Source organism: Lipotes vexillifer, unplaced genomic scaffold (assembly GCF_000442215.2).
Source record: "Lipotes vexillifer unplaced genomic scaffold, Lipotes_vexillifer_v1.1 scaffold788, whole genome shotgun sequence".
Taxonomy (NCBI): Eukaryota; Metazoa; Chordata; class Mammalia; order Artiodactyla; family Lipotidae; genus Lipotes; species Lipotes vexillifer.
The window spans coordinates 1,091,560-1,100,226 of record NW_006791862.1 but is presented as its reverse complement, the minus strand read 5'-3'; positions in this window follow the sequence as shown (position 1 = coordinate 1,100,226).

The window sequence follows — 8,667 nt, the reverse complement described above, 5'->3', positions numbered from 1 at the left end:
TTCTTGTTTATTACCTATCTCTCCCCATTAGAATACAAGTGCCCTGTGTATGGGTGAGCGGCAAAGTTGTGCCTGTATATATCCGCTTTCCTGGGGCTGCACAGAGCCGGAATGAGTAAACGCTAATGACTAAATGTGTTGAACCTGATCTTCAGTTTCCTTTCTTTTTTTCAGCTGCACCGTGCAGCTTGTGGATCTTAGTTCCCCGACCAGGGATCAAACCCGTACCCTCGGCAGTGAAAGCACGGAGTCCTAACCACTGGACCGCCAGGGAACTCCCCTGATCTTCAGCTTCCTGATCTCTAAAACGGGGGTACAAGTATCTCCTCTACAGAGTGCTAAAGCGCCTGGTACACAGCAGGAGATCCACGCATGTCAGTGCCCTCACTCCACCCTCCATCCCCTTCAGATAAGCACTGCAGTGCCCAGGGAAGTTCTGCTACTTAAAAAAAAAAAAACCCTTTGATAACTCCTCTTTTTTACAGTGCAAAGAATTTTTCTGTAAAGCAGATGAGCCCTCCTAGATTTACCTACTTTGGAAATTGGGTGTTTTTGTTTGTATTGGGCTTTCTTAAAGTGGGCTGACTGAGTTTGTGGAACTGTAGAAATGTATACATTAGTGCCTTGTTACAAGAGTTCATGATTATGCAGCTTCTGAGAATGTAGATTCAAATTATGCCTTCTTGAAGCATAACCACGACTGCAGAGATACAAAAGCCAGAGGCAGGGCTGCTGCTCTTAGCATGGCTGGCAGAGAGCTTGCCCCGGTGAACGAGCTGGGTTTGCATTGAGGACCCTCCACTCGCTAGTTGCATGACCAGTGGGCAAGTTATTGAATCTCTCCAAGACTGAGTTTTCTCTTCTATAAAATGGGGGTGGGTGGGTAATATTTATATCTATCTTATAGCATAACAACCCTGTTAACTGAGACCATGAGCTCAATCATTCATTCAATGAAAGCTTTTAGAACACCTGTGTGCCATGCAATGTTCTGAGCTCTAGGGATTTAGCAGTGAGTGAGGCATTCCATGCCCCATGGGGCTTACATTCTAGTGGGAGATAATGCACGTGAAGCACTAAGAACAGTGCTCAGCGAGCGCTGGCCCGGAGGGCGACTATGCATAGAGTGGCTCTACAGCGACATGGCTTATGGACATAGGTTTGCACCTCCATAGCTTCTCTGGAAGGAGATGCACACATGGCTGGACACAACTCCATGACATCAATCTCCGGCAGGAGTTGGACCTGCTCCTCTCTTTCATGATGCTGGGTTGCTTTGTGTGTGTGTTTTGGGAATCCATGGGCGTGGGGGAGCATGTGGCATTCAGTGGATGGGTCTCAGTCTCATCGTTTCTTGCCCCTCTTCATGCACAACTTATTGCCTCTCTCATATGCACACTTCACCTTCACGCTCTGCTTTGGTTCACCCCGTTCCCTGCTCCTGGACTGCTTTCTTCCTGTCCTTGCAAACTCCACCCACCCTCCAAGGTCTTCCTTCCTAAAGCTGTTCCTGCACCTTCAGCTGGGGGTAATCCCTCCCTGGACTCTCCATCCTCCTCTCTCACAACCTGTGTCCCTATCCTCCCCGGGGAGGAGGCTGTTTCAGTTCCCCTGTTGGACCGTGTGCTCCTTCAGGACTAGACCCTGTGCTGTTCACCTCTGTACCACATTGCTGTACCTGAAATACTCTCAACAACATTTCTTAGGCAATTAAACAAATGTGTGGCTCAGCAGATTTATTTGGAATCATTAGATGTTACTTTTTCTGTGGTGGGAGATCCGAGGCAGGGGCCTTGTGTGGAGCAATAATGGCCTTTTCGGCATGGGTTGGTCTGTGTGCAGAAGCTCCCGTGTGTATGCTGCAACCCCCTCTCTATGTACTTTCACGTGCATCCACGGGCCTGGGCAGTTGTCTTGGGTGTGTACGTGGTGGGGGGGTATGGTGGCAGCCCAGTGCCCAGTGATGGATGAGGGGGGTGGAGGTGACTTTCCCAGGGGAAGATTAGCGCCTGGCAGCTATGATTTGTCTCGTGCCCTCCTGTCCTTTTGCTGGGCCCCACTGCAGAGTCATTCATTACAAAGGCTGCTGTCACAGGCCTGGGGGCAGGGGCTGAGCAATGTGTGTGTGTGTGTGTGTGTGTGTGTGTGTGTGTGTGTGTGTGTGTGGCAGGCTGGACCCCTCCCCCAGAGAGACTCTCACGCCAGAGACCTGAGCCCTCTGGAGATGTAAAGAAGAGGACCAAGTTGTAATTCACCTTCTGAGACACAACCCTGCACCCAGGGGTAACGCTATGTGATGGGGGGTTCATTCATTCATTCAGCAAACAATTTCACTAAGTGCCCACCAGACCTGTTCTATCCTTTCATGGAACTCACCATTGCTGGAGGTGAGTAAACATGTAAACAGACAGTGCAAGGAGGGTAACAGGCTGGTGAGACAGGTGCCCTCTAGCCTGGGGGACCTGAGGGCAAGTGAGAAGACACAGGAGTTGGTAGAAAGAGCAATGAACTTGGAGGCCAAAAATTTAGGCTTGAGTCTTGGCTTTATTACTTTCTAGTGTTATGGCCTTGGACAAGGCACTTCAAACCTGCTTAAGCCTTAGTGCCCACCTCTATAAAATGGGGCCAATATTATGTCCTCCATCCATAAGGCTGTTTTAAAAGTGAAAAAGCTGGGCTTCCCTGGTGGCGCAGTGGTTGAGAGTCCGCCTGCCGATTCAGGCGACGCGGGTTCGTGCCCCGCTCCGGGAAGATCCCACGTGCCGCGGAGCGGCTGGGCCCGAGAGCCATGGCCGCTGAGCCTGCGCGTCCGGAGCCTGTGCTCCGAAACGGGAGAGGCCCCAACAGTGAGAAGCCCGTGTACCTCAAAAAAAAAAGAAAAGAAAAAACTGTCAAAGTGCTTTTAAAATTGGAAGGTGCTATACAGGTGTGTGGGATCATTGCTTCCTCCACCCAGCTGCAGAGGTGGAAGCAGGGTAGCTAGATGATACTCCAAGAGAAAAAACCACAACCCCCCCTTGTATTTATATAGCCCTCTACAGTTTACAACACAGTTTTATACTCTATATTTCTTGATCCTTACAACAACCTTGCAAGCCAGATCAAGGCAGACGTTATTAACTCCTGTTTTGCAGGGTAGGAGGAAACTCAAAGAGGATAACGGCTTTTGCCCAAGGTCACTCAGTAGGTGGATGAGCTAGGACTGGAATTTGGTTTTTTCTGATATTCAAGGCTTTGTGCTTTTTTCCTGTTTCTACACACCAGAGTTCCTCCCTTTTGATAAGACTCTCCCTTCATCTCTTCTCTAGTCTGGGTGACCTTACCCCCACCCCCTGAGACCACCCCCCCCCATCTCACGAATGGACACAGCACCTTCTCCATTCCCCACACCTTCATTGTGCCAACTCATGACCACTAGTGGACATAATGATGTCTGGGATGAGCCGGGGGTGAGCAGAGATGGATCTGTAGGTTGGAGAGTGTTAGTCGGAGAGAAGAGGGCAAGCTGAGATTTTCCAAGAGTCCTTACGCAGATCTGGCACTGCCACTGCTGAATTAGTATGGTAAGGGGAGAAAGAAAAAAACAAGGAGGGAGGAAGGAAGGAAGGAAAGAAAAGGCAAAAAAGAAGGAGAGAATGGAAGTTGGGGTGGAGAGCTTGAAAAGGAAATACAGGGAGGGGGGAAATATAAGACAATGGGAATGAGACAGGAAGGAATCTGGGAGAGGTGAGGAAGAAAGGTGAGAAAGGGGGAAGGAGGGAGGCCTAAGCAGCTGGGGAGGGTGTTGGGGGAGGGCCAGCTATGCTCCTGGCAAAGGGCTGGGAGATTGAAGACTGAATCACAGCAGGCTGTAGAAGAGAGGGGTAAGTCATAAACGCTGCAGGAGCAAAGGTCAAATATAGACTGATGGCTCCATTGTTTCCCAGCCTGTGAGGAGGACCCTGTTGGGGGTTGCTGAGATGCTTAACCCTTCCCTGCCCAGCTTTTTGATGGTGAGATGCAGAGTGAGAAAAGCACCTGTGTGTCAGGGATGAGGATAGGAGAGTTGGAATTAGGGTTGGGCAGGGGTCCCACAGGGTTGGGACTGGGTCTCGGGCGAAGGGACTCAAGGGTCCTCTCCACTTCAACTCATAGGAGGGGAGTAAATAAAAACATAACCACCTCTCTTTTCCACTGGTGGGAGTCCTCTTTTGCATCCCTGTGGGGAGAGATTTCCTAGGGCAGAAGGAAGTTCCTGGGAAATGGTTCTTGAGTAACACCTATCCACAATGACAATAATAAACAGTAGTAACAGTATAAAATAAATATTTACTAGATAATAAAAACAAAATTAATATCGATATTTATCATGAACACATTAATACATATTATTATATATGCGATGTTTGTGGTTTGCAAATAACTATAACAAATACAAATCATCTAAATCTAACAATCCTGTGTGATCAGCACTATCACTGTTTACCACTGAAGAAACCGATGCTCAGACTTGTCTAAATGTGCAGGTTAGCCTATTTTCGAATCCTAATCCACAGATCTTTCTGTTACTCCACAACTTTCCTTGGGCAGTATCGTACCCACTATAGAGGACAAAAATAGGGATTTGGGGGATATATTTGGCTATAAGATGACTTGCCAGTTGAGAAAGCCAAATGTAGTTGGCTGGAGAAGGGGAGAGAGGATAACGTCTGTCGGTGGAGCTGCACTTCAGCACCACGGACAGTCCCCAGACTCCAGCGCTCTTGCACCTTTTGCCAGTCAGACCTGCACTACCTGCTTTCTCTCAAGGAGGGGTCCATCATCAGACCCCTTGGGCCCTCCCAAGGGGAGAGCTGGGGGTCAGATCGACTCCTCAAGCGCTGTTACCACCCCCCATCCACCCCCCACCCCCCGCACCAATGATGTATAGACTGACAAAGGACTTAATGCTGTGAATACATAAAGCGCGAGGCCTGGGCGGTGGAGGGTGACAGCTGCCCTTTAATGCTTGGCTTTTTAAAGATCATGGTAGAGTTCAGAAAGTATAGTCATGAGGTTTAATGATTTAATGGGGACGACTGGGGAGCAAAAATAGTTACTGCCCCCTGGGGAAAAGTGACTCCTCATACATATTACTTTAGCTTAATGGCCTATAACGCCCTCCCCCCGCGCCCACGGGGGGAGTCACGCTACATAGCCACTGTAATACTGAATGGCCTGATTAAATGCATATTAAACAATACTAAATTGGGGGGAAAAAAAAGGCAGAGGTCGTGTTAAATGTATTTATTCAGTACGGTGGGGGGAAGATGTGGCTTCTCCTCTGGGGTTGGGTGGACGAGGTCCTCCTCCCTCCTGCTTCCCCAAAAGATGTGGTGCCCCAGTGGGATCTGGAGGAAGGTGGGCACTCCAGTTATCTGGAAGGAACTTAAGGAGGGAGACAACTCAAAAGGTCGGGGGGAGATGTTAGCCATTAAGGGTCTGGAATGCCAGGAGAAAGGATGAACCAGACCCAGTGTCCTGAGGTCTCATGTGGTTCCCAGTTTGGAGACTTGCCCACAGAAACGTGGTGTGTTTCTAATCAGTCATTTCTGAGAGGCTGCTTTTCTGTAGGTTCTGAAGCTACTCTGGGACTCTTGGGTCCACTGTGATGGTCTTTTTACCTGTTAAGCCCCACGACCCTCCAACCATGGCCCTGGTCACCAGTTTCTAAGATCTCTGACTAGACTAGAGTGAGAGTGCGGCCTTAGTTCTTCAACTCACCTGGGTTTTTTTTTTTTTTTTTTTTTTTTTGGCCACACTATGCAGCATGTGGGATCTTTAGTTCCCCAACCAGGGACCGAAACTGTGCCCCCTGCAGTGGAAACGTGGAGTCTTAACAACTGGACCACCAGGGAAGTTCCAGTGCACCTGGGGTCTATAAACCTTGAATGCACATTAAAATCACCAAGGGAGGTTTATAAAATCCCAGTGTCTTGGGGTTATATCTCAAGAGGTTCTGATTCAGCTGGCCTGAGGTGTGACCCAAGTGCTGGTGTTCTTTAAAAGCTACCTGGTGATTCCAACGTGCATCCACAGTTGAGAATCACTTTAGAAGCATGCTAGAGCTGGGAGATAAGCACCTGGTTAAGTTCTTCATCCCGCACATGAGGAGTTGAGTCTCAGAGTGGCCACGGCTTCTCCAAGACCCACAGGGGTTAGACCAGGCTCTTGACTCCCCACCCAATGCTTTTCACATTACACTCCTCCCTTTTTCGTGGTAGCATGAACAGGGCCAGTGCCAGAAGCAGAGACTAAGAAGAGTTAGCATCCTGGCTCTGTAACTCTCTGCTCCAGACAGGCCAAGGCCAAAACATGGGCCAGGAAGGCTTAAGGCAGCATCTCCTCTCCTGGACTTGGGGAAGAGGGATTCTGTGTATGGTTACTCAGCCACGTCTGAGATGCTAACACATGTGGGTTTTCTGATCCCAAGAACCTTCTAGACTACCTCCCTGGACCTGGATCCCCTAGGCCTTGGCTGGCATTAAGAGCACGGGCTCTGGAACCAAGCTGCTTGGATGTAAATCCTGGACCTGCCACTTTCTACTGTTGTAACTTTGGGCAAGTTAACCCCTGTGTGCTTCAGTTTTCTCATCTACAAAACGAGGGTAACAGTACTGACCTCATAAGGTTGATGTAAAGATGAAATGAGTGAATATATGTAAATGTACTTAGAACCGTGTCTGACATATACTGATTGCTATGTAAGTGATAGCTATTGTGGATTTAACATTTTAAACGTGCACTGCAATGCAATCATTTGTTTGTGTATTTATAGCTGTTCTCCAAGTTCCTTAAGGATGGATTCTAGGGTCTGTACCTCAGGGATTTTGTTTCCTTAGGTCCTGAATGCCCTCAGGTCCTAGTCAGGATCCAGGTCAGTTCATATACTGCCTTGCTCAAAGGGGAGGAGCAAAAAGCCTTCTGCAACTTGGATGAGGATGGGGTAAGGAGGACAGGAACTTAGTTATGTAGAAACCCAGTCAGGCATGAGGCCAGGGTGAAGGCTCTGCCTGTCCTCTTGGGATGTTTGAAACACTTGAGAGTACTTAGGTAGTGATGGGTGCTGGACTCAAAAAAAAACCCACTGGTAAGTGAATATTAAATAGAAAAGAGTCCTGCTTCTGCCTTCCTGGTGGGAATAGCAGGGTCGTATGAGTGGACATTTATCTTTTTACTTGTCTACAGCCTAGCTTTTCTGAGGAGCCATCTTATTTCCAACCAGGCTGGTTTGCTTAGCCACTGACTGGGATGCAGCGGTCTGGGCCCAGAAACCATTCAAGGCATGAGCTGCAGTCCACAGTGCTGTTCCCCTGCTCCCACCAAGCACCTGCCCTTGTGTCTTGGGGAGAATGAGGCAGGAGTACAGACTTCAGAAAAGGCACCATCTTCTCAGACTAGCATCTGTACTTTCAGCTGCCTGACATATAGGATTCTCTGCGAGTTGCCTTCCCAATGTCATCACTAATGATGACCCTTTCCAAGCCTCCTGTCCTGGACAATGGCCCACTGTCACTGTCCCTCATTCACACTGCTCCCTCAGATACCTTCAGTCTTGGCTCATCCCACTCCCTTCATCTGAATTGGCTTTCTCCGTTTTTTTATGTCCAAATTCTGCTCACCCTTCAAAGCCCAGGTTAAATGGCATCACCTCTAGCAAGCATCCTCTAGTGAAATGGGCTCTTTCTATCTTTAGCACTCTACAGCCTTTACATTTCCTTCCCTCATTGCCCTTATCACAAACTACATTGTACCACAGTTACCTGGGCTCCTCCTGGCTCAGTCAACCACTGGACTCTAAGCTTCTAGGGTATGGTGCCTTGCCTAACCAATTTGTGTGTGACCCACTCTCTAAAATATAAAACAGGATTTGGACTTCCCTGGTGGCGCAGCGGTTAAGAATCCGCCTGCCAACGCAGGGGACACGGGTTCGAGCCCTGGTCCAGGAAGATCCCACATGCCGCGGAGCAACTAAGCCCGTGTGCCACAACTACTGAGCCCGTGCGCCACAACTACTGAGCCTGCACGCCTAGAGCCCGTGCTCTGCAACAAGAGAAGCCACCGCGATGAGAAGCCTGCGCACCGCAACCAAGAGTAGCCCCCGCTCGCCACAACTAGAGAAAGCCCGCGTGTAGCAGCGAAGACCCAATGCAGCCGAAAATAGATATAAATAAACAAATACATAAGTTTAAATAAATAAATAAGCAAAACAGGATTTGTCACAGAATTGGCATGTATTGTTGTACAAATGGATGGAAAGTTGAGCGTTCTTACTCAACCTTTCTTATCAAACCTCACATAAGTAAGAATGCATGAGTTAGCCTTCCCTAGACCTGGTCAGAAAGCCTTGGAAGGGGTGAAAAACCTCCCACTTAGGGAGTAAGTGGCAGAAAGCCCTCAGCTCCAATCCTAAACCCTTCCCTTGGAGGAGAGGGGGAAGGAAAACTGTGATTGACTCTTCCTTCCTATTCCACAAGACACTCCTCCATACACTCACACACTGTCTCACACACACAGACCTTGCTACCTGCCCCCCTACCTTCCTCCTCCCTCACCTGCATTTAAAATAAATGCCTATTAAAAAAAAAAGCCTCCTCTTTCTGTCACTACATGGGCCAGACCCTCCCACCCCCAGGTCCCCGACGCTCT